Here is a 27,670-nt window from a genome sequence, read left to right as displayed (position 1 = left end):
GCAATACAATTCTAGCTAAGACAGTGATCATCTGTTTAACTGCAGTGTCTTATGCACAGGGGCCATCCTTGCATATCAACATAAATTTTAAGTACAACTCAGGAGAAACATTCTTAGAAATTATTTCTACTTTTCCTATCCTTGCCTGAAATGCAGTTGCTACTGGGATATTTGCCACTATTTGAGCCCACAGGAATAAAGCCTCAACCTGGGGTTCCATAATGGCTTGGATATGATAAGGGCAAAGTATTGAGGGCATAGTCTTCAGTGTGGCAAGGTGGGGCTATGGAGACATCAAGAAATTAGGTTGCTGAGGTGCTAACCCCTGGAAGGGATTGAGATAGCTCTCTTGGGATCTAGGTTGGTTCTCACGTGAGGGTTGTTATGAAGAGTTAACCTGGCCTCCAAGATCCTGTACTTCCCTTCATACCACATGACTGCTACCTCTTCCAGTCATGTGCTCTTTCTGTTATGCTATCCATCTGTGATGTATACAGAAGTCCCCCACTGAGGTTGTGTGGTTGATACTATGGGATTTTTCAGACTCTAAAACTGTGAGCTGGATGAAATATCCACTGCTGGCATTTAGTCTAGGCCCCTCAGTTACCTGGCAACAGCCAGGTATGCCTGACTCACTATAAAAGGGGGCTGCTTGCCCCCTCCTCTCTCTCTTGATCTTGTTCTCTTCTCCTCTTGCTCTCTTCCCCCTTTCTGCCTATTCCAATTCCCCTCTCTCCATGTGCCCATAGCCTGCCTCTATTTCTCTACTCTCTCTCTCTCTCTCTCTCTCTCTCTCTCTCTCTCTCTCTCTCTCTCTCTCTGTCTACTACTCCCTTAACTCTCCTCCTCATGCCCCAAATAAACTCTATTCTATACTATACCATCCTGTGGCTGGAAACTGGGGGTGGGGAAGAGATGCCTCTGCATGGACCCACAGAGACACTCCCTTCCCCCACACCATACCTCTCCTTCACCAAACATATTCCTGCAGTTTCTCTATCGTTTTATAGAACACAATATCCACTCTTGGGTATCAGCAAAACCTATTATGTTCTAATACAAATGGCAAATGAGTTAGAAGTATCAAGTCCAAAGCAAACGCCACTCCCCAAATTCTGCATCCATTCCAAAGGAGCCAGTTCTAACAAAGGCGCCATTTCCCTTACCACTGGCAGAAGGGACAAATGGCTCTCTGTGGTGCCTATTAGCATACTAAACACATGCTGGCCTCCAGGCTCCCTCAGTATCACAAGTGCCTGTTACACATTTCCATCACACTAACATCCTGGTTCTTCTCACCCTGTTCCTTACCCTAAACTTCTCCAGCTCATGGGCTTCCCCCTGCCCCAGCTTCTCACTCTTATAACCCTGCTATGTTGACAGTACTCTCTTTTGTCTTCCTTTCTTTGTTCTCTCTCCATGGTATCTCTTTTTGCCCCTCTCTCTTGGTCTCCTTGTCTCATTTCCTTCAGCTTTTTCTCTCCTTGCCTATCTTCTCATGGCCAAGTCCAGTCTGCTGGCCATGTTCAGTCTCCTACTTTCTCTTTCTGCTCTGGACTCTTCCAGATGCCTCTGGCTGTACTGTCTCTCATATCTACAACAAAAACCTTCCATTTAACCTATCTTAGACTGGTCATGCCTTCAGTTTATACAAGAAGGAGCCTCCATCCCAGATGACATCACTGATATAAAGGTAATAAACCCAGGCATCTTACTCTGGTGTCTAGGTATTGATTTTAGAGGTTCACCGTAAGCTTGCAGACATCTGAACACTTTGCAGGGGAGCACAGCTTGCTTGTTTTTCAATCGGATTCTCTAAAGGTCTCATGATCATAAGAGATTAGTAAACACAGCTATAAGAAGAGAGCTTTCAAAGTCTGCTCAGTGTTCTCTTTGTTCACATTGAAGTAGTAATGGTCCCTAGTCAATGAATGTAGGGCATAGAGCAGAACAACACAGACAAGATGCTGCAGGACTGGATTGGAAGATGGAGATAGTGGGAGACAAGAGAAAATGGAGCCCCACCATTTCCAGTGCCATCTTGGTGAGATGAGAGTCACAACTAAACCAGAGTCATAAATGAACCCCTTCTGGTCCATTCAGGCATATCTCAGTAATCACAGATTCAAGACTACTACAATAAAGTGAATGGTATTACAATTCAAGTCACATGATTCTTATCTACAGCACATAGAAGTTATGTTTATAGAACTGTAGTTACTCAAGTGTACAATAGGATTAGCTAAAAAAAATGGATGTAAATTTATTACAACACACTTTACTGTGCTAGGGCTGAATCTCATTGACAGAATACTTGCCTTCCATGTGCACTGACCAAGGCCCTGAGTTCCATCCCCAGCACAGCAAAGGTAAAAAGCAAAAAAAAAAAAAAAAAAAGAAAAACAACAAACAAACAAACAAAAAACACTTACTTGCTGAAAAATAAAATTAAAAAATGCTGGTGCTCATTTGAGCTTCTGGAAACAAAACATCAACAGTATTGCTGGCCACAAAGTTTCCAGGAACCTTAAGAAATATAACATCAAAGTAAAATGCAGTTGAGCGAAGTACCATAAAATGATGTAGTTGGTCTCTGAAAGCTGCTAGCATCTTGCACATAATTCACATTATTTGAAAGCTGCTAACATACTGTTTATAAATCACTGCAGAATAGTGAGGTTTTTTTCCAATTGGTCTCTCGAATGTCTTTGGAGAAAGGCCAAAGTTCAATAACCCCGTCAGCAGTCCAAGAAGATGTTTTCCAGCTGCAAAGATCACACTGATGGTGAAGCACCTCTGTCGGCACCTGGACAAGTTAGTCCACTCTGGAGAGAAGTTCATCTTGCCCAGATAGGGAGAGTCTTTCCATGGGGGTTTGTTTTATTTTGTGGGTTTCTTGTTATTGTTTTGTACGACACTTTATTTGCAAATATCCAGTGCTTCTTAGGTACAAGATGTACAAGCACCACAAATGCAAACACACTTGGCTTGTCAGAAGCCAAAGCCACCTTCTTTAAAACCACATATTTGTAAACGCTTAGCCTAGGAAATGAGAGCTTAAGTCACTGACAGCCCATTTCTCATTTCCTCACACAGGCTCTGCTGCATCCTAAATAGAAGCTAATAAAAATATGTTTTCATTTTGGTCTAGCCTTTCTTAGGCTTAGGTTTTAGTGCCTCCAGGTAGACCAGTACTCTCCTCCAGACCTTCTAAAAAAGCACTATTGTTTGAGGAATAAGTTTTGGTCTTTTAAAATTTTGTCTATAGAACTCTAGATTTTGGATTTTTTTAGTGTCATTAGGAGGCTACTACAATTAAGAGGCTATTAATTTTAAATTATTTGACTGGTCACACTTTTGTTTTTAAAGCCAACCACATAACAACATATTTATTGAAATGATTTTAATAAACCTTATATATTTAAGCCTCAGAATATTTACTTAAGAAAGTTGGGGTTACTTAAACAAGTAGGCATAGAAATATCATGCAAAAACAAAAAAAATCCATCAAAAAACCTAAGAACAAAAATCAAATGCAGTATTTAAAAATAGGACAATAACAAACGGGATAGGTACATTCATTAGTCAATGATCCATAGCAAATATATAATAAGGTCAAGAAATGTTCTATTGCTTGAATATAATTTACTATTTAGTCAAAAGTCACAGATCACATTATAGATGAATTATGTCATTAGACCTAGTCTTTCAAATCATTCAAATAATAAATCTATAGGAAGTTACTAAACAGTTTATATGCTCACTCTTCTACTTCCAGGGACTCATGTTTTTGGATGTCTCTTAGCACTAGCAAGTTATACTAAATATCAATTTTTTTTTAAAAACTGATGGATCACCTACCTGCCTGTTACCTTTCATTTTCCAAAAAGAACTTAAGACCTGCTCAGCAAGAGAGGAGAAACACATGGAACTGGAAACTTAGACACCTACCCAAAGCTAGAGAAATCATGGATCTTGGAGGAGAACCTATAACAGCCTCTTTACCAAAACAACATAATCCCCAACTACATTCTAAATATTTGTTTTTGTACACACAGATTAGTGTGGTCCTTGCCACTTATCAAGGAAACTTCTGTTTGCTACAAATGGAGGTCATTACGGAAAATCACAACCAATCAAAATGCAGAGGTCTGGAGCTCAGTTCTAATGGATACATCTGAAAACAACTCTGGCACTGAAGGTTCAAGGAACACTGTGGAAGAGGAGGTGGAGAGACCTTAAGAACCAGAGGACCAGGGAGTTTGCTATAAAACTGTGTCTCCTGGTAATGTCAGAAGCTACAAGCAAAAAGTCTCACCAATATGGCTACCTATGCATGAGCTGAACGAGGACAATAACAATAGATAAGCCAAAGTGGATGGTGGGAGTGTGGGGGACATCAGGAGGCCTCAACTCTACACAAAGAACTACAGATAACTAAGAGAAGCTGAGAGCAGGAGAAATAGTCTTCCCCAGGAAAGAGCACACCAAGTGGTTACCCAATACCAAATGGTCAGCCCTGAAAACATACATACAAGTGACATTATACAGACTGGGGAGGTTGCATTTAGAAATACATACATACATACGTACATACGTACATACATACATACATACATACATATGTACATACATACATACATACATACATGTAATAATAATTAATGAAAAGGAGTCCATGAATTTACTAGAGAACAAAGAAGGGTATATGTGAGAGTTTGGAGGGAGGAAAGGGAAGGGAGAAATGAGCTAATTATATTGTAATCTCAAAAACAAAGCAAAAATTCCCCACCAAAAATAATGTCATTTCTTAAATAAGTAATACCTGGGTTGCAGTTATTCAGTGTTAAATATATCAAAGTCTATAATCCTGTAAAGGATTTTTTTTTGCTTTGTTTTTGTTGTTTTGTTTTTATCAGTTCTAGGTGGTTAAAGTCCAGCTCCACCCACCCCTCCAGAGTATGAACTTCAACCTTGCTATCTCTCCATCCACAGAGCAGCCAGGCCAATGCTCATTTTGTGTATGAATATTTCCAGAAAGTGCAATAAATCCAGGTGCCACTGGCTGGGAAAGGTTTAGCTATTGGTAATCTCTCATGTGATGTGCTAGGTTTTAATAATGCATGAGGAAAATGTGCTCTGTCAATCAGTCCTTACACACTCACTCCACACAATTTCCAAAGTCCTGCCCGTGACTTTTGCAATCATCTCTTCCTGAGACAGAGAGGTCAGAGCAACTGGGCAGGGTTGCAAAAAGGCAATTAAGGCAGTTCCTCTGAGTGGAGGAAAATGTCAAGAAGGATAAATTCTACTTAGCCAAGATCAGGCTGACACAAAAGTAGTGTCCTAGAAACCAGAGGGAGCACAACTGAAGGAACAAATGTTCCTGGTTGAAATTTGTTTCCAAATTTTCCTGGAACTCCTCAAGGTCGTGAGGTTCCAGAAATCAGAGCACACACTGTCTCTCCAGGTACTCCAGAGTGGCTCAAGGCCAATTCAAGATCATCTTAGGGGTTTTTTGACATTAGAAGTTGAAAAACTTTGCAAATTTCTTTCTTAAAACAATACTTTGGAGTGTTTGTATCCTGTGCTATCAAGTAAGGAATAAAGTAGGGTTGTGGGTTGTTTTTGTTATTGTTGTTGTTGTCACTGCAGCAGCAGCTGCTGCTGTTGTCTTGAGATAGCCTATAGCTCAGGCTGGCCTGGAACTCTGTATGTAGCCCAGGCAGGTCTCAAACTCATAGATAAGTCTTCTTGACTCAGCCTTAGCCTCTTGAGGGTTGAGATAACAGATATCAGCCATCATACATACAAGTTTTTCATCTTAAAGCCTTGTCAGGTACACTCTCACATTTCACTGCTGACCCTATTGTCTATGAAATGTTATAATGATGAATCCCAGCTACAAGAATATTAGAGAAGGCTTGTGGGGGCAGGAGCCACATGGGTTGTGCTAAAATTGGAAATGCAACCACTATTAATATTTGTCTCTTTAACTTTTTTTATGAGCCCATAAAACAATAACTACAAGTAAACAAAAGGAACCAGAAGAATAAAATCTCCTGGTATGGTTGGGAATGGAATGGCATGGGAAGGAGGCCATGGAAATGGAATGCCACAGATGAGCTGGAGTATCTGGGAGATAATCTGGAGCTATTACTCATGGGTTCAGTTTGGCTTCCTCCTGTTTCATTTACAGCCTTTCCTGCAGGTCCTGTCCCTCGGGCAATAGGAAATCCTATCCTCTCTCTTACGCACTTTGTATGTCCTTATTCAGTCAGCTACCCTGTAATTATTTCCCAAGTAGATCAATGCTAAAGTCCAATGTTATTCCCCTCTGTATCCCACTCTACCCCGCTTCCTGTTCTCTACTACAGGACTGCATCCTGGGGGCAGGACTCAACCAATGAGAGGTACTCTAGAAGAAAGTTGGGAGAGGTGAATGAGAAGAGAACTTTGGGTATTTTCTACCTGTCCCTTTAAGTGATGTCATTTGCACTGTGGTTGTATGTCCTATGGTGTCACCCTGGTTATGGCTCCATTGGTGTTCCACAGCCCCATTAGAGTTTCATGGCTTCAACATGATACACTTTCTACACCAGGGTTCCAGGATTCTGATGCCCACCCTCATGGTTCTACGATGCTATCAGGGATGCATGGCTTGGTTGAGATCGACTCTGTCATGGTTCTACGGCCCCATTGTGTTTCTGTGGATCCACCAGAGCGTCACAGATCTATTGGGAACCAGTGCCTCCTTTGGAGGTTCCATGACTCTGAAACCATGGCTTACCATGTTAAGAACCAACTGTAATACTATTTACTTTTTCTTTCATAAGCAACTTTAATAGTCTTTCATTGACACAACTTTTAGAAATACAGTAGGATTCTAAGCAACCACTTCCGGCAGATCCAGGTTTTTATTTACTAAATACACTTTTACTAATGCATGTTAAACTAAACATATAATTCTAAAATGCACCTCCTGAAATAATTATTGTCCTACAACTAGTCTGCACGCCAATTTTCAGGATCTCTGGTGTTTAATGAATTAAGTACACACATCTTTTCCTATCACCTCCACAATAAGTTCAAAAGAGAAGGCTCACCTTACCTTTTCTGCTCATTGGTCCTGGAGGTACAGTACAGCGTAGGGGTTTAAAGACTGGATTCTTGAATGACATTTGCTTTAGCTTTTATCTTAGCCACTTTAGTAGTTGGATGGATAACTTACTCAACCTCTCCATGCCCCACATTATGTATCCATACAACTGGGGCAACAATATGTAATGCACCTGCTTACTGTGATAATCCTACGAAGAAAATACTCTTACAGATCTTAGGTCAGGGTTTAATATTAGCAGTGACAACTCTTCCATTGTTAGCCTTTGTTCCAGTCACAGTGAACCACCCCAGAAATGACTTTTGTACCCATTTTTTTGTTTCCAAATGTTGGCTTGGTTACCCAAAACTCAGAGTCCTACCCTGTGCACAATTATGTATAATGCCAATTTCTATTCCTTTAAAAGATCTTTCTGCTGCTCTCCCTTTACCAGCAAAAGTTTTCCATTCTTTGGACCACAAAGGACTGTTGTGTTTTCCTTTTACACACAACCGAGTTGGTCCAGGGAGTCACATGTCTACCTCTTGTGCTGCCCTGACTTTTTATTTTTTGAGATAAGGAATACTGCCTTCATTGACACATAATACTGCCAAACCAAAGATCCCTGGCCCTATAAAAAAGATGTCCAACAAAAGCTGTTTTACCTGATGCCAGTTCCAGGCTGTGCCCTCTAAGAACTGACTGCCCTAGATTTACAGTTCCCATCATGCCTTTTAAGTGATGTGCATGTACAAAATAATCACAAAAATAACCTTTGCCCTAGTTCCACAGCTTAAGTAAAATAAGTATTTTCCTTACTTGTATAGTCGTTCATACTTTTAGGATGTCAATTTTGTGAAGCTTAACTCTGCTCTGGATGCCCTCTTTAAGTTATATAACACCCTCAAATAGCACCGTGCTTTACAGTTTGTAATCTGCATTTGGTCCTGAGCTATACAACATGCAACGTTCTTTATGAGGTACACAGAGCATGGCTCTCTTCATGTTATAGACACTGGAACTCAGACAGGATAAATGCCACATTCAACAACATCCTACTCAGCACATGTAGGCCTGCCTGGATGGAACATGCATAATAGCTGGCTCCAATCTGATTCTCTGACCTAGCCTCCCAATGAGAAACTGTAACCATGGCAACAGCATACTGTGAGGCTATAGTCAAACAATGGGAGTCTGAAGTGATATTCTTGAGTTATCCTGAAGAGCTGCATCTCCCACTTTACTCTTCCACCCATGTCAGCAAATACAGGACCCAGCCTCAGGTGCAAAACTCATGTAAAGGATGTATTAGCCAATGACAGACTGGAAGGTCCATGCCAGATCAGTCTGAGTCTAGTACTGTTTTGCTGTATGTGCAGTTTTGCTCTTGAACAATGAAAACTTATTGAGTGCGTGATCATGGATACTTTTATTATTATAATAAACCCTGTAAAAAGAATATATTTTATTTCACTGACAATTGACCAGAAAGTCGCTGATGACTGTATCTGGATATGCAGGAAAAAGTAATATGATTGTGTATGTCCCGTAGACTGGAGCATGGAGTATAGTCTGGGACACAGAATGCTGTAAGACATTGGCCTGAGTCCTTCAGAATAGGAGACTCTCTTCCACCCCATCAGATAGCTGCTAGAAGACAGTGCCAGCTGGATGGTTTGACAGAGAGTGTCTTTGGTGAAGGTGACTGGCACACCTGAGATGCCATGTTTTGCTGGGAAGTAAAAGGAATTTAAAGGTTTGATTCCCTTGTCCCAACTTAGAACAAGGCAAAGGGCTCTCCCAGTGCCTCAATATCCATGAAGTAGGTTTTAGTCTTCACTGAGTTGGCATCATAGCCCAGTGACTCCATTACCCAGTCCTGTTTCCTCCTTTACTCTGGGGATGGACCCTCAAGCATGCTCTTCTAAGTTTCCTGTCCAGTAAACCTCCTAGGGTCTATAACTAGACCTTGACATTATGCCTTTTTGAGTTGTTGATTTTTCGGTACCTTATTAGCAAACTTTCCTGGTTTTATCCTTCAACTATATCTTCCATAAGACAATTTCCTTTTTATTTCCGCAGCTCCCTGAGCTACTGCTAAGTGTTGACTTTCAGCACCAGCAAACAATTTAGACAACAACACGTGGTCTGTAGGAAAGCTCCCCAGGAACTACCTGGCTTGATGAGGAAAACTCATCAATGCTCTTGAACATTAAAAAACTTAGCAATCAAACACAAAGGCTGTGTAGCCAGTTCTTCCTAAGCCACCGTGACCTCTTGAGCAATTATGTCCTTTAGCTGTTCCCTGGCTTACTTACAGTATACTTCCCAGTACCAGCCACCATACCCTTGCAAGGAAACAGGCCATGTCTTTCCTCTGCTCAAAACCACCTTGTCAGTGTGTAAGTGCTGTAAACTGGCTGCTTCCCACCTCATTTTTACTCATGATCTTCTAGATATGTCTTCATACACTCTGAGAATGCTTTATCCTCAGGGACTTTGAGTTTCTTTCATACTTTGCCTACAGCACTTGAAACCCAGAAAGAGACACACAAGCCTCCTTATTTCATGGGGTCTCTCTGCTCACCTGAGAGAGAGGTCACCCAAGATGGTTCCTCCCTACCTCATCTCCTGTTGTGACTTAAATTTTTCATAGCACATGATATCTCTATGCAGCCTGAGAAACTTTCATCTGAAACCCAATATGGTCTCAAATACAAAATTTCCTAGTTCTTACATGCTGCCATAAGTGGGAAATACCATACCTGGCTTCATGACAAGTCATGGTCAAAGCAGTGGTGTAGGTCAGGCATGATGGCACATGCCTATAGTGCCAGCTACTCGGGGATTAGCGGCCAGAGGATCTCATGCATCCATGATTTCAAGGCTTGGCTGAATACTTACAGTAAGAAATACCTCTTAATTAACCTCATCTATGCTAAAGGCATTGTATAGCATTATCTTCAGGCTATATGTATAAGATGCATCATGCAACATAAATGAATTTTGTGTTCAGTCATTGGTCCTATCTCCTAGTTTTCTCATTATGAATATGCAAATACTTAAAAATTCCAAAGAAGAAACATTTCTCTTCCCAAATGTCTTATTTTCTTCTCCTGTTGTGACAAAACACTCCAACAAAAGCAGTTTAAAGGAGAAGGAGTTTATTCTAGCTGGAAGGTCAAAGTACAGGCCACCATGGTGGGGAAGTCAAGGCAGCAGGGGCTTAAAGAAGCTGATCACATGACACCAGTAAACCCAGAACAGCGATGCGAGCTAGTGCTCAGCTCCTCCCCTCCTATGCAGCCCAGAAGCCCTTGTCCAAAGAATAGCCCCATCTACAATAAAATGAATCTTCCCATATCAACGAATGTAATCAAGACAATCCCTCACACACGCCTAACAGCCCGTCTACCAGGTGGCTCTAGACTCAGTCAAGTTGACAACAAGCATTAGCTACCACACAGTAAATGTTGGAGAAAGAATACTCAACCAGTACACTCACATTTACTTATTTTCAGTGCCTCTGTATTAGTCTGTAAGTTCCTTGAGTGGAGGATTTTGTCCTGTTTACTGTCATAGACCCAGTTTCTATGTTACCACATGGAATAACTCATGGATTCGATCATAAGAACAAAAAACTTTGATTTCCATTAAAATCTCTGAAAGTGGGGGCTGCAGAGATGGCTCAGTGGTTAAGAGCACTGTCTGCTCTTCCAGAGGATATGTGCAGTTCAATTCCCTGCAGCCACATGGCAGTTCATAACTGTCTGTAATACACATAAAATAAAAGAAAATTAAAAAAAAAATTCCTGAAAGTGCATAGGAACAGGATGGTGAGGAAATACAGGGAGGAGCCTCCTAGATACTGTGAGACTCCTGGGCCCTGGAAAGTCCTGTGAAAACAGCTCACAAGGCTGGAAAGTGACTCTGGTAAAGATGTAGCATGTACCTCTCTGTGTTTGAGAGCACTGGCTAGGCAAGGGACCATGTGAAAGACACATGCTTCTTAGGCTGACACATCTTTGCTTTCAACCCTGGATATCTGGCAGAGCAAAAAAATAGAAAATCCATCAATGAAAGCTGAGGTATTAGAATGCTCACCATGACACACCTTTTGAGGGGTACGAATGCATTTGCAGCCATAGTAGTTTATGTCAGACCTGCCTTCCAGATTTGGAAAGCTGATACCCACAGGCTTCGCTGAGCATCTGTATTCACTGTTAGTTATTTCTCAGGCATGTCTCCTCTGTGATTTGAAGGAGGGATGCTTTCTTAATTTATCCTTATAATGCTTCACATGGACATATGGAAACTTAATTGGTCATTTGCCTGAGTATTAACTCCCATACAGTTAAGCTCTTAATGAGTTGTTTTCCTTTCTGTTACCACAGCTCAGTATTTGCCTTTTGTTTTGTTTTGTTGTTACAATACGGGTTGGACAGGCAAAGTACCAGACTGAGTTTCTTCCTGGATAAAGGCTGGCCTTCTACTACTGACTGAATGGTTTTACACAGTCATTTGTCACCCAGAGGGATCTGCCCAGAAGAGGGCCTTTGGAGACACCCCATTCCCCCAGTATAAACGGTTTATGCTTCTTAAATTTAGAAGAATTATGTAATGAAATGTTTGTTACTTAGGAAGCTGAAGACACCTGAGATGGATAGACATAGACAGACACACATAGAGCATATCAGACACCCCAACACACACACACACACACACACACACACACACACACACACACACTTATGCTTATAAATGCAAATACAATGCCAGAACATACATAAGAAATTGGTTGTAGTACTCGCTTAAAGAAGAGGGTAGGGGAGAATGGAGACTTTTAATTTAATGAATATAATGAATGAATAACTTATTTTAAAATGTCCTATGCATAGTCATTTTTACTAACAATACATTTAATGCCAACAATGATGTGAGAAGTATATTTTATTTGTACTTAATACACTTTAATTTTAAGATAAAAATACTTTTCCTAGATAGCTCAGCAAAAAGCAATAAATGCCTTTAGAGTGAAATCCTATTACTTTTGTAGGTTTCCATTTAGTCACTGGCATGTCGCAAGGAGCATGGGCTTTGGAATGAAAGTTACTGGGGTACAAATCCCAGATGTAGCATTTGAAAGCCTGTATTTCAGACAGCTTACCTAGGCTTCATTTTTCTTATCTCAAAAACAGCTCAACAGTAAAGAGCTTTGGCTGCTCTTGCAGAGGATGAGAGTTCAGTTCCCAGCACCCACACCAGGTGGCTCTAGTTCTGCTTTCTGAGGGGAAGGAAATGTCTCTTGTCCGTTTAGTCATTTGTCTTTGCTCTTCATTAATAGCACTTTTTATATCCTAGATAATTAGTTGAGAGGTAGACACGATTCTATCTTATGATATTTGAGAGATAGAATGTGTTTATTAAAAGACAACTCTTCAAGCTCAATTTGGTATAAAGTTCTATGGATCATGAAACTTGAATACATGATATAGCCCAGAGATTCCTAGGTTCTAATCTGCTCCTATAATTTTACTTGTATAGAAACTGGGTGTACAGCTCAGTGGTAGAACATATACCAGGTGTATACAAATTCCTGGGTTCAACCCCAAGCAAAGAAAATAAATTAAAAAGTGTCTACTTTTTCACAATTCTGTGTCCTATAAACAAAGTGAAAAAACTGTATACATGATCTTCAAGGTGGTCTGACCGTTCTGTGATTCTCAACATATCGAAAGTAGCAGGCACAAATGAATTTGGACACTTTGCTTGGCTTTAGACAAAGCAAATAGACATCAAGCACTTCTGTTAATTTTGTCTCAGGGAATGACAGCATTTCTAACTGTTCAAAAGTTTAGGAAATGGAGCTCTCTGTGTCCAACAGAGAAAAAACTCAGAGGTGACGTCACAGACAGGTTATGAAACTGGCTCTCTTGGCCAAAGGTCAAACTGCTCAAATCTGTTCTCTTCCATCCCACTCAAGATCACCAAGTCTCTGTGCTTCCCAATTCCACACTTTTTCTGTGAGCTCATCTCAAATTCTCAGTGCTATCCAACCACATGGCTTCTCTGGGCTTCTCTTAAATCCCTGCAGCACTCCCACTTGGGAATCCTCTTTTCTCTGTCTGTGAAGTCAGTCTGTTGCTCCCAAGTGGCCTTCTCCCTCAAAGGCCACCACTTCTCAGCCATCCTGGTTGACATCTCCTCTTCATCCCTGTTCTGAATATTGGCTGGATCATCTGCCTTCTCTCTTTTCTGGATGTGCCAGTTTTCTAGATCACCACATCTAGCCTAGGGTAGCTAACACTGTTTCCTTGCTGGTAATCCTCAAATATATATCTTTTTGCTAGACTGCTTCCTGAATGTCAGAAATTCATATGAAGAGTATTCTGAATATTTGCATTTAAATTCCCAACTAGGGACTCAAATGGCACACATCCACACTAGGAATATTGAATTTTTCTGCTCCCTATTTTGGCTTTTTCCCAGCTATCCTCCCCATTACTATCTATCTCCATTAAACCAGTTGTAAAGTCACCTAAAATCATCTTTTTTGGTATTTTTGTTTGTTTGTGAGTTAGAACTTGCAATGTGTCCCTGATAGCCTAGAAATCCCTATGTAATGCACAGTGGCCTGGAACTTGTAGTGATCCCCCGTCTCTGCCTTATAAGTGTTGAGATTGTAGGCATGTGTCAGAACATCAAACTTAGAAATCATTCTCCATTCTCCTTGCTTCCCATATACTCTGTGTAAGTGATGCTGTCATTTCTGTTAACTCTGACTTTGTTTTAAATACCCTTTTAATTCCATAGGGTCTATAAGCTTTGCTTCTCTATCCCTCTATCGGCCTTTCCCTAGCTGACTAGACTGCTCACTGACTTTTATTTTTCACATCACCTCTTGTTTTTCTGTCTATAAAGGATCCAGGGAATGGTGTTCTAATAGAGCACACACAACCCACATATCCCTCGCCACCACATCACCTGCTTAGTTGTTCACCCTAAACTGCCTCCCACCATGATGTCTGTTCTACATGAGCCAGACAGCTATTTGGCTACTGTCTTCACTGTTGAATCCCATCACTGGGCACAGATAGACAGTCTGCATGTATTTGCTGAATGAATGAGTGATCTGGTCATGCTGAAAACAGCTAATTTTGTTTTTAAAAAATTTCCTGTCTGGGTAAATAGGCATTCTGATGAAAACCACCCCTTTAAGGTGAGTGTGGTGGCTCCCACCTTTGCTCCCACAAAGCAAAGTGGAGCAGAACTAGGTGGATCTCTGTGCATTTGAACCCACACTTGCCTACGTAGTGAGATGCAGGCCAGCTGGGACTACATAGTGAGACTCTGACTCAAAACAAGTTTTCTTTTGGCTGATCTAGGAATTGAACTCAGAGTCTTGTACACTCCAAGAAATTGCTCCACTACTGACCTAGAGCCCCAGGATGGATACTGTTTCTTCTTTTCAACAGTCTGTGCCCAAAGAGTAGCACTTGCACTCTAGGTGAGCTGCCACACCCGTGGAGATAGACAGATGCTTGTGCTCCTACCCGGATGCATTAGCACAGGACACTCATTGTCTCTTACCTTCTGGGGACTTCTCAGTTCAACAGCTTGGAGGCCTGAAGCTTGTCTTCTTTTTAATTAATTAATTAATTAATTCTACATCCAGATCACAGTTGTCCCTCCCTCCTTTCCTACCAGTCCCTCCTTCTCTCCTCCCCTCCCTACACCCCTCTTACTTTCTCCTCAAAGAAGTGGAGGCCTCAACCTGCCTTGGCATTTCAATTTGTAGTAGGACTAGGTGCATCTTCTCTGATTGAGGCTACACGAGGCAGCCTGGTTATGGGCAAGGGATCCAAAGGCAGACTACAGAGTCAGAGATTACCCTGCTCCTGCTGTTAGGGGTCCCATATGAAGACCAAGCTACACATCTGTTACATATATGTAGGGGAGCTAGGTCTGTCCCATCTGAAGCTTGATTTCTATAGCTTTCGTCTGGATGGACTAGACATGACATGTCTTTAGAGGAAGACTGAAGTTTCCCAGAGAAACTAGCAATCTGTTCTCGAACTGAGCTTGTTTGATGAGAGGAAAGGCTGTCCAGCATACACTGGGACCCTGGGTTTTTGGTTCATGACATGTAACTGTGAACATCACTAAGACTGCATTCCCACATTTGTCTAAGCCTTCGAGTACCAAACACTAACAATGAGAACAGCATGCAAAAAGTGGGCTTAACTTAAATGAAAGCAAATTAGGCATGTTGTCCTTCTCTTTGTCTACAAGGCAAGAGGACTATAAAAAAGTTGACTGTAAAACATAATGGTGACTTTGGGTTTAATTTAATTCTAATTAAATTAAATTAAACCATGTTTTTTTTCCTACCTTCTATCTCCAACTGTCCAAATTTTATTAACCTTATACTTATTGTCCCTGGTGGAGGGGTGAATATGGTAAGAAGTCATATTCCATGAAGATATACATATGTATTTCTATATGTCATCATCCTGAGTTTCTAAACACCTATAGTCAGTCTTTCTATCTTTTGGATCCAAATCTGCACATCCAACCAACTGTGTGTTGTAAATATACACAGGAAACAAGTTGTGTCTAGACTAAACCTGTTCAAACCTGTTCCTCGTCTTCTTTCCCTAAACAATACAGCCATCTGCAGGTCTCACATCATGCTAAGTGCTGCGGGCCATCTACTTGTGACTTAATGTACCCATTAGTACATGCAGAGGTTACAAGCAAATACTTTATCACTGGATTTTGGTATTATCTCCGGGACCTAGAACCAAACTCCTTGAAAACACTAAAGGATAGCTGTATCATAATTTCTTAGGGGGGAAAAATCCAAAAACATGAAAAGAAAGAAAACAAAACAGGCAACCATAGAAGCTTCAGAACAGAAACATCCAGCACCATTTTTTCCCTTATTAGGCAGCTGTTAAGAAAAGCCCTGTGTGCAGCACAGGCCATAAGAAAGCTAGCCACTGGCTGCTGGCCGCTGGCTGCTCTTCTCAGCTTCTACATGACTGTTACAGCCGAGTCAACAGCCATGGACAGACTGACAGCAGGAAAGAATCCATCCACAGGATTCATCAGTGAGTTCAGTTCTGACTAAGTACATTTCACTAGATTGTTAATCCTAAATTTAGCTCACATGAAACAAACGCGGATTTTATTGCCATTCATTCAATTAGTTGTAAATCCTCTTCACAGGGTTAGGGCTAGGGTTAGAGAAGGGGAGGGGGGAGGCAGGGGTGTACAGAACATGTTGGGTTAGAAATTGTGTTCATTTAAAATTCTGATTCCTTGTCAGTCTAATTTGCATTAAATTTGAATTTTTATATTAGCGTATTAGAACATTATTGATTTTGAGCACTGGAATTATTTTGATAGCACTTCAACATCACACCCAAGAGGATGAGAAACAAACAGTGTGGGTTTTGGCTTCTAGAATCTCAGCCTCATGGGAAGGAAAGGCTGTCCTTAAATAAGACTTGTTGAGCAGAAACTACAGGGGTCATGGCTTTGGACTAGGTTCTTGAACTAGAATCCAAAAAGTTCAGGTTAAAATTCAAAATGGAGTCACTCCTGCTCCCTGTCACTAAACCCAAATTAGGCTGTCATCTCATCTTTTATTCTATCAGGACAAAGGAATAACAACCCATCTCCAAATAAGATCAGTTTCTATCAGGACAAAGGAATAACAACCCATCTCCAAATAAGATCAGTTTCTATCAGCACAATAATATCATTTTCTTTTTGAAAAATTTAGTGTGTGTGTGTGTGCATGTCTCTGTGCGTGTGTGTGTCTGCCTCTGTCTCTCTGCCTCTGTCTCTCTGTCTCTCTACCCCCAACCCCCTCTTGCCTCATGGACCTTGTGAATGGCAGGTGCTTGCAGAGGCCAGAAGAAGGAGTTGGATCCCCTGGAACTAGAGTCACAAATGGTTGTAAGCCACCAAGTGGGTGCTGGTGATAAAAGTGCCATTCTCTGGAAGAGCAGCCAGTGCTCTTACCCACTGAGCCATCTCTCCAGCCCCACGTTCCCCGACTTAGTCCTATGAGAACTGAACTTGAAGCTAACTGGTCAGTTTTTCTAATGTTTTCTCTCTTTATTTCCAGTTACCAGGGAAGTAACTTTGAAACGACAGATCCACATTTTTTTTTTTAAAGCCTAAGCATCTGCTTTGTTGTTTGTTTTTTATTCTGTCTCTAAAACCTTTCTTCTGCACATCCCATGGAACAATTATTCTATTTTATGGAAGGAAGCATTGCTGGATTCTAGGATTGCAAAATAACATCAAGAAATCTTTAAACTGAGTTATAATTTTGTCCTTCAACAGATTGGCCCAGGTTTTAAGAGAGGTTAAAAAATAGTGATAGTGCTTTGGAACTGATGAGCCAGGAGAGGTACCACAATCTTCTGTGCCCTGGCTGCCATTTCTGGCTGTGTGACATCATGACACTGCTGCAAGGACCTCCCACACTCATCAACTAGAAGAATCAATATTATGGAAATAGATGGTTACACTACCAAAACTAATCTGCAGATTCACTGCAATCCCCAACAAATTCTAATGCCTCTCTTCACAGAAACAAAGGGGAAAAATAAACAGACTTAAAAGTCACTGGATGCTGGAGAGATGCCTCAGTGGTTAAGAGCACTGGCTGCTCTTCCAGAGAACTGGTGTTCAATGCTCAGAACCCACATGATAGCCCACGACCATCTGTAAATGTAGTACCTGGGGATCTAACTCCCTTTTCTGACACGAGCCATACAAAAATTACACATATAGGCAAAACATCCCATACATAGAAAAGTTGTTTGGAAGCACAAAAGATTCTGCATCACCAAAAATGATTCTAGCAAAAACAACAAAGTGAAAGATATCACCAGACCTGATTTCTACCAATGTCCGTCTGAATATGGCTTATTTCATTACCATAATGATCTTCAGGTCATGTCATGTCACACACAGTCACATGATTTTATTTTTATGTCTAAAAAAATCCCACTGTGTGTATGCTTGGCATTTTCTTTATTGATTCATCTGTTGTTGGGTGTCTTGGCTAGTTTGTTTATTGGCTATCATTAATAAGACAGAAATAAACATGGATGCACACATATCTATGTGACATATTTTTTTTTAAAGGACAAGAACCCTTATTACCCAATGTTGTTACTCTCATTAGAGTTAAACTGTGAAATAAAATGAAGTTAAAAAAATCAGCTAAAGGCATTCATTTTAATACACCATCACCTTTACTACATTTCTTCTTCCTAAAGTATATATTCATATCTTTTTTAAAAAAGATTCATTTATTTTGTGTATATGAGTACATTGTCATTATCTTTAGGCACACTGGAAGATGGCATCCAATCCCATTACAGATGGTTATGAGTCACCATGTGGTTGCTGGGAATTGAACCCACGACCTTTGGAGGAACAGCTAGTGCTCTTACCCACTGAGCCATCTCTCCAACCTATATTCATGTCTTATGAAAAAAATTGTAAATATTTAATTCTGTATGATTCCCATTATTTTTTAAATAAAGACTATCGTTCACAGTAAGCTGCAAGGATTAAAGAGAAAGTCAGGGTCTATCTATGAATCAAAAGACATGCTTAGTACACAGAAAGTACAAAGACAGAAAGAGAGACTAACTTAACCCTGCCTTTATTCTGAGGTTAATAACTTTTGTAGCCCTTAGGTTTATATGACCCATCTTGCTTACATCCCTAAGGCAAGCAGATTGCATTTCTACCTTATTTTTGCATAAAATATCTCTGACTCATTTTCAAAACAAAGCCATTAAGTGTATCAAAAACGTGACACTGGACTTTGTCCAGGCACCACAAGGCAGTCATGGGGACTTTGTGGGAGACTCTCACACACAAGTCTTCAACTTAATCTCATTTAACTTGGAACCAAGCAGAAAATTCTTCTCCTATCCCAGGCCCCTGTGCTATTTCTAAAAGAAAAGATTGGCATACATTCTTCTCAAATTAGACTTTATTTGGTAGTGGGGTTCTATGTACAGAAACTTCTAGAAGAAATAAAGTTCTTATATGGTTTTCTTAGCTAAACCAGAAATTGTGGACAAGACTGCCGTTACACAGTACGGAAGCAGAGAAAATGTAAATAATAAAATTTCTATCTCCTGGACTGAGAGTGTAGTTTAAAATTATAACACTTGCTGAGTATATCCAGGATTCTGGAGTCAATCCCCAGAACTGAAGAAAAAAACAAGTGCATAAAATAAAACGTTATTTTCTCCACAGAATTCAGATTGGAATAGAAATCTTTAATAAAAAATGGATATGCTTCCTTGAGTCTCTGTGGCCTGTTTCAGCGTACCTTGTTTTCTACAGCACTAAAATGAGACTCTGAGCAGCCCAGAGATCTAAGTCTCATTTTAGCGCTGTAGAAAACAAGGTACGCTGCTCAGAGGTTCAAATTACTCACCATAATGCAGGCAGGCCAAGACTCACATAGAAGAAATCACTCCTGTAAACTGTAGCTGTCTTCCTAACTACTATTGTTTCTATCACTAAGCTTGTTGGGAACCCATGCCAAGCAACAGGGACACCAGAGAGACAACGAGCCCTGCGATTCTTCATCTTTGCGAACAGATCTAGGATAAGATCCAGGACCTATCAGTTCTCTGGAAATGTTAAAAAAAAAAATTTCTCATCTCCAACTTCCCCATCGGTAAGGAGCATCTTCCTTATTGGGTCACTGCAAGAAGCCAGTGAGCTGAACGAAGCCTCAGTGCAGTATCTAGCCTATAATAAGCCATTCATAAGCTTTAGAAGACGATGGTCATCACTGACCTTCCTACGGGGTCTTCATCAATATCAACATACTCAGGAAATGCCCACTTTGCCTTTAGAGTTTGTTTAGAAACTCTGAAATGAGATGAAAGGGTAAACTTAAAAAGCATCAGGCTCTGCTTGTGGCTCAGGACATCTCAATGACAAACAAGCTGCAACACACCAGTGCCGGGTAGCAGAGACCAAACGGGAGACTGACCCTCTGACTCCCTACTGCTCACCCTCAGCCTTGCTCAGTGCAAATGTCTCCAAGAAGGGGATCTGAGACCATCCTGAGTCTCAAACTCAGAGTGTCTTGGGCACAACTGTAGTTAAGAGCACTTGAGATAAAGTGATGGCAGATACTGTTCTTTTTTTTTAATTATTATTTTAATTTTGTTCAGTTACCAACCTAGTAATAAGCTCAGCATTTGGTGGCTTGTAAATGTGTCCAAACTTATTTTATGACAGGAACACATTCACAAAAGCACAGATAGCTTCCTGACAACCAAAATGACAAATGAGAGGGGCTAATTAAAAACGTAAACTAGTTTTGTCCCCCTTTCCTCCTTTGGTGACATTTTATTTGAGTAGCTGCCTCTGCGGAAAGAGAAGGAGCTGGGGAGATATTAGGAATAATGGGGAAACCACCCGCTCTCAGCGCTTAACATGAACATATAGTTCTCATCCTCTCCCAAATGTGGCTAAATAGCATCGACAGACAAAAGGGCGTTTGAGCATGACAAAAATGAAGGGTGTCACTGGCCATTATTGACATGGTCTCTAAATTACAATGGTCAAAAACTTGGGATTTAAGCTTGAAAGCTGACAGAATTTCCTTTTAAATTTAACACTCTGTAAGGCACATATTAATGAAGGAGATAAGTCCTAGTTTATGAGCCCAAGCTTGGAGTGAGTCGTACTGCCCAGCTGTACAGTACCTCTTCGGCTGCATCTCCAGCCTCATTTCTCCTGTGCTGTTCAATACTCAGGACAGACTCCAGGTATGTACTGTAGTTCATGTCAACAACCAAGATGAATATCTGTCCTGCCCTACAGAACTCAGGATTTATCCATGTTTCTCATGCTTTCTGTGTAGCAACTATGAATTTAGGAGGAGGACACTGTCAGCATTCACACACACACACACACACACACACACACACACACACACACACACACGATTTCCCATTAACATTTGTGAAAGAGATAAAACATTTTCCGGAACAAGGACGTGATTTGCAACACTTACTCCCATATTTAAGGGTTTGTAATAAAACATAAACCTTTTCTGTCAGTAAAGTTTCTCTTTGCAGGATCAAAAGACATTTGCAAAAGAAAATCCTCTGGAATTTGACCTTACAGCAGTTTGTGTGTCTGTGTGTGTGTCTGTGTGTGCATGCATGTGCACACACATGTGCATATGGGCACACAAAGGAACACACATTTTATAGTTTTACAGAAATATAATTCTCTAAATCAGTGGTTCTCAACCTGTGGGGTATAGCCCCTGATGAGATCGAATGACCCTTTCACAGGGGTCGCCTAAGACCATGAGAAAACACAGATATTTACATTATGACTCATAACAGTCTCAAAACTACAGTTATGAAGTAGCTAAAAAGAATAATGTTATGGTTGGGGGTCACTACAACATGAGGAACTGTACTACAGGGCTGCAGTGTTAGGAAGGGTCAAAATGGCTGCTCTAAAGGCTTAAAAGAGAAACGCTCTTTTATTATAATCGTAAACTAGACTCAACCCTAAGATACAAGCAAGCACATGGGAAGGCTTGTGGGGAAGTGCGGTGTATTAAAGCCATCTCATCATAAGCACAGCCCCAAACAACACTTCAGCTCTCCTTGGCAGCAAGGCAGAACGGTTTCAAATAAGGCATGGAAATTTCTCTAAGCATCTTGCTAAGTTATAGATCACCCTGCTGCACAGCAGCATTGCCGATCTACGAGGGGTGGAATAAGCTCTGGCCCCGTGTGTCTGGTAGGACAGCCAGCTTGCAAGCACTCTGAGATGAGTGTATCTTCAACTCTTTGGCAGTAAGACGGAATGAGATTGAAGTTCAGGGGTATCCCTTAAAACTGCCAAAGTATGACAGGTTGGGCCGTGAAGTTCCCTGGAGTTTTCTTCTAAGAAAAACACTGAGGCCTCAGCAGTGAATCCTCCAACTGGCTCTGAGAGCAAACTCTAATCTGTTATGGAAAAAAATAAACACTGAGTACATTTGCCTGCGTCTGCTGATGCCTTCCTTCCCAAGGGCTTGTGACTGCGTGGAACACACGTTAGCTGTAACTAAGAAACTGAGGGCAGAGTTGGGCTCTGTAGCCTCACCAATATTTTTTTTTACAGGTTCTCCATGTTCTCTAGACTGGCACAAAGTCTGCCAGTCTGTCTTCCCTGGTGCTGACCTCTCCAGGTGTGCAGGTGCCATCCTACATACTAGGGGGGATGGTCCAGAATCCACAGAAGCTCCAGCCTTTGAGGTTGGCAACACTCTCTGTGTTGGTTTGATTGTAATTACTGTAAAATTACTCCATTGTTGTGAAGGTCAGAGATAATAGCAATGGCTGTGCTTGCTGGGCACTCTTCAGTACTGCTAGCTCTATGTCACAGGCCCTAAATATTGTGTGACTGTGCCATAGGGTTCCCTTTCCACTTCCCTCGGGAACTAGACTATTTTCTGTCACTAGAGTTCCCCCAGGCCCAAGTTGTCCTCTAGCATCCCTTGATTTGAACTCTTTCTTCTGAAGTCTCTTTCTTTACTAGGTTCTTCCCCCTAATCTGCAAGCAAGGTCTGGCACTTCCTAAACAAAATGAAATAAAGTAACTGAATATCTCCTCTAATATTAAATCTTTTTGCTGAGAATTTTTCACCAAACAATAGGTCCCATTCAATATGTTCTGCTTCTGCTGTCAGTGGTCCACTGAAAACTCACCTGCTGAGCACGCATGCTCTATGAATGGTCAAGCCTAGTGGTCAAGCTGTAGGTTGAGAGGTTTGAGGTTGATTGAATCCTCTCATTGGCAGGCCCAACCCATTTGGCTGCTGTTCCTTTCTCTTTCGCAGTTCCCTGCATGCATTCCTCATCCCGTCTGCTTCTTTCAAGCTTTTATCTCCTTCCTATACCTAGTCCTTAAACGTGAGTGTGAAGCTCCATTCTTGGCCTCCTGCTGTTATCACTTAAAGTAAAGCATCCTCCTGACGGATCGCCATCATCTGGGATCAAGATTTTGGCTATTTGTATGCTCGGTGACTCTGCAGCCACTGTCTGTCCAAGGTGCAAATGATTTTCAGATTCTTCTCTCCCCCATTGGTTCTTGAAACTTTTACTGAAGAAAAATAAATCAACTGCTAGGAGAGCTATTAATTGGCCACTTATCCATTGACAACTTGCATTGTTTTTTTTTTTCAGAGCGGTATTAAACAGTATTGGAAGATAGATTAACAATTATCTCCAAGCCTAACAATAATTTAGATACAAAACTGTTTTGCGAGCCTATCTTGGAATACAAAGGGTGTTTAACTTCCCACTTCCGTTCTCTGGAGCCAAGGGTAGGTCATTCCCTTATTGACATGCATCAAATACATCATGTTTTATGTCTGCCGATACTATAATTCAATACCAGTTCTCCAGCCACATTTGTTGTGAGCATAAAGTACATCGTGTAACCTCAAGCCTCTAACAGTAGCAGGCTTAAACAGGAATGGATGCTACTACAATGATGTTGCTTCCTTTGATGTGACAGCTGAGCATTCATCTCCCCCCTCGACTCAGATGGTTTCTTCATCAGATTAGAGCGATCAAGGTGAATTTAGTATCATAAGTTAGAGTGAAGACATCTGCCACATAATACCATGCTGTAGCTTTGAAAAAAAAATCTAAATCTTGGGCCAATCTATTCTCTGGTAACTACTTTACAGTTCCTAAAAGCAGTTATTAGGGGGCTGGAGAGATGGCTCAGGATTAAGAGCACTGACTGCTCTTCCAGAGGTCCTGAGTTCAATTCCCAGCAACTACATGGTGACGCACAACCATCTGTAATGAGATCTGATGCCCTCTTCTGGTGTGGATGAAGAGAGCCACAGTGTACTTGCATACATAAAATAAATCAATCAATCAAAAAGAAAGAAAAAGCAGTTATTATTCAAAGAACATAAGTTTTCTCAGATGAGCATGTGAATGAATTGAGGGAGGTAAACAAAAATTAAAGTAGATGTGGTCTGAGAGGGGAATGGCCTGATTAAAAAAAAAAAAAGAATAGTAATTCAGTGCTTATTCCTGCTATAGTGCAGTTCTATTGACCTTAAGGGAGCATCCCATGGCATACTGCTGAGCCCAGTCCCGAGATATTCTGTTGTACTATCTCTGTCTTTGTTTCAGATCTGTGCAATCTCTGGCACTAGAGATCATCTGGGGTTGGATCACACAGAAGTGAACAAATGCACAAAAGAACTGGAGACATGTTGACGCAGGAGACACTATGATCTGAGAATATCAAGACCAATGCTGCCATCACTGTTAACATTTGGATAGTAAATTCTTGTACATGAAACCTTAGGTGGTTTGAGAGGTAGGCTGTAGAAAAATTAATTACAAAAAACCAAAAAGAAACAAACAATAAATACATAAATAAAACAAACAAACAAAAAACCAAAACCACACCACCTTGATATGAACTGTCATTGGGTCTTATAATTGTGGTTTGCCAATGCAACATATGATCTCTAACTGAATGTGTAGAACAGTGTGGGAGGATCTCAGGACAAACCACTTAGTTCCTCATTAATCCGTTCCAGCACCATAGTCTGTGATTTTTGCCTTGTTCCTCACTATCCTGATAGGTACTCAAACATTAAGCCCAAACTCCTGATTATCCTGGAGGTGAGAAAGCAGTTGTCTCTTCTTACACCAGCTCTGCCAGTCCCAGGCGCCTGATATGTAGGAGGTGAGAGAACCTCTCAGCAGGTGAAAGCAGAGCAGACTTTCGAAGTTTACATCAAACACCTACTAGAGACCCCCACTTGGATCTCTCCCAAGTAGACTAGAAGGTATAATATCCTTTCCTATCTTAGATATGATGTTCTTCTTGAATTTGCTCCAAATCTTAGTGGCCTTTTCTCAGACTAGAAATCTGAGGGCCGATTTCCTTGACTCATCACTGGATCCAAGGACATCCACGTGAATCCCCTTTGTAGTATAGCACTCATTTCTCCCTCTCACACACAACTGTCCAGCTCCTCCTTGTATCACCTCTCAGACCACTGACCAGTCCTCAGGTAGTGTACTCCCCTACGTGGAGTAGCTTCATAGCTACTGAACGCACAGGTCCAGGTGTGCAGTAACCAATATCTAGTGGGAAAGTCATAGAAATAGTTCTAGAAATATTTTGCATCTCTTTATTCTCATTCAAATCTCTCTAGAAAGCTTATTGGTGTTGGAAAGCTAATTGGTTCCCTTCGAACAAGTTCCCTTCTGTCTTACTTAAATGGCCACTTTTGTCATTTGCAATTATAATCAGTGACTATACACAGGTCTTTCTAATCTCTCCCATGAATTATACTTATCTAATCCCGTTGGTCTATGACTGCCAACAAGGACAGAACCTGTGTCTATGAACTCCACACACTTGTACCCTATGCAATGTGTCCCCCACCTACCAATATAGCTCCCCAGCAAGCACTGAAAAGCTTGCTGATAGGATAAATATTCTTTAACAGCCCTTTCCTATAGAATAAGATCTGTTCATGGTATTATGGACTTCTGGCATTACACTGCTTGGTTATTTCATTATCTCATTCTTAGCCTCAGAGTACCCCAAATGCATTTCACTTTCTCAGGAAGCAGGAAAATCAGACATTCCAGCAGATCTTATTGACTACAGTCTCTATTCTCTGCTTCCCTCAGCTGTCACCTTCCTACATATGGATTCCCTTCCTAGGGCAGATGAATATCCATCTCGGCTTCTCCCCATCAAAATGAGCACAACTGACATCTCATACTTGAACTCCTTAGAAACGCCATTTTCAACAGCTAAAACTCTTTGGCCAAAAACAACTTCCCAGAACCAGCAGGAGTGCTCTCAAGCCCCCACTGTGGCTGTTTATGATGGCGGAGGGTCAAGACATTTAGGCAGCCTTGATGGAGAATAACTCAAGAGCTATTTGTCCACTGACATACCACAGACAAGGCATCGGTGGGTTAAGCTGGATCCTACTTCATCATGACATCTGTAAACTACAGTGTGAGTCTTTAAAGTCTTTGGAGTTATACAATAGGGAAGGCTACTAAACACAACCCAAACCTCTTTCACTACAAGGAAAACTGTTGAGGGCTTTTATTTTACTTTCTACTCTCAAGACATTGGAGATTGATTAGGTTCAGGGTATTTGCTGAGGCCATGTACTCCCCATCAGGCCTCTAATGAGGTGAGGGGGTAGAGGCTCCAATAGGAGACCCTAATAATAAGAATTTACAGGATGTAAAGTGGAGAGCTCTGTGCAAAGGGAAGTGTCCCATTCATCTGGGAGGCTTGTGGAATGTTTTGTGACTAACTGGGATCTAAAGCATCTGTAGCATCTGTATCAGTTACCTTTGCAGTACTACAACAAAATGCCAGAAGCAACTAGTTTTATATATTAAAAAAAGAGAATCATTTAGTTTTGCAGTTTCTGAAGGTTCAAGACTAAGATCAGGTAGCCTTATTTATGTGACCTCTTGATGGCAATATACCATGATGGGAGGACATAGAGGAGCAAAACAGTCATATCTGGAACTGACACAGTAAGAGAAAGGACAGGTAGGGCCCTATAGTCCTTTCCTAGGACATGTCTCCAGCATATAGGAACTTCCCATATTCTGTAGCACTCTCCCAGTTCTATACACTAGGGTCCAAGCCTTTAACACATAGACCATTCAGTTGGCATAATTAAATAATTAAGCCACCATCAAGCTTTGGCAACATTTAAAGTAGGCGGGAGTAGGACAAGGGGAGAGAAAGGTAGGTCCAGAGAATAGGACAAACAGAGACATAGACAAAGAGAATAAGGATGTGTTAACACTGTACTAGGGATCAGTAGGAAGAAAAGAACAGAAATATAACTGGAAGTAGTCATGAGGGACTGTGAATGCTGAGCTAGGCAGTTTGGGGACCGACAGTAACTGTCGATGGTTTTCTAATGAGACGGTGTCTCTTCATTACTGTACCTACAGGGACTGTGGAATGGCAGTCACTCCCATGTTCCATTCAGAACCACAGATGCACATTAGTCTGTCGGTCTGTCCGGGAGCCAGCCAGACACCTTCTTCTGGCCACGGGATCTGCATCCACATGATGCACAGACATACATGCAGACAAAACACTCATGCATATAAAATTAAAATAAATAAATAAATCTTTCACAATGTGAAGACTGGTCCTCTTACTGGCCAAATAAATCTGAATCCTTTGGAGTAGGAACTAGACATGGTTACTTGAAAAGAAATGTTCAGGTGCTGTCCAATCAGTGTTGAGAGTGAATATCTAGGTGAACTAGTCAGGGAATGAGGCATACAGGACAGGAATTTCAGACACACTAAAGCTTCTTGCTCTGAAATAACTTCTTCATACATTATTAGCAATGTGTTCTTCAGTATGCTACAGTACTACTTCTGCTAGTTAAAAGACAGACAGTCAAACACATCAAGTCTCTAGACTGGAGTAAATACATTTTTGTGATATGCTTGA

At 41.1% G+C, this 27,670-nt stretch overlaps 1 protein-coding gene and 1 pseudogene across 1 annotated transcript in view; both read right to left on the bottom strand.

Moving 5' to 3' along the window:
* Positions 1 to 27,670, bottom strand: part of Mamdc2 (MAM domain containing 2) — a 151,092-nt gene that overhangs the window by 115,800 nt on the left and 7,622 nt on the right. The window lies entirely within an intron of this gene.
* On the bottom strand, positions 24,229 to 24,749 carry LOC114618324 (annotated as a pseudogene).

This window comes from Grammomys surdaster, unplaced genomic scaffold, assembly GCF_004785775.1.
Source record: "Grammomys surdaster isolate TR1022 unplaced genomic scaffold, NIH_TR_1.0 141, whole genome shotgun sequence".
In the NCBI taxonomy this organism is placed as follows: domain Eukaryota; kingdom Metazoa; phylum Chordata; class Mammalia; order Rodentia; family Muridae; genus Grammomys; species Grammomys surdaster.
The sequence above is the reverse complement of the archived record's forward strand: the minus strand, read 5'-3'. Positions and strand labels throughout refer to the sequence as shown.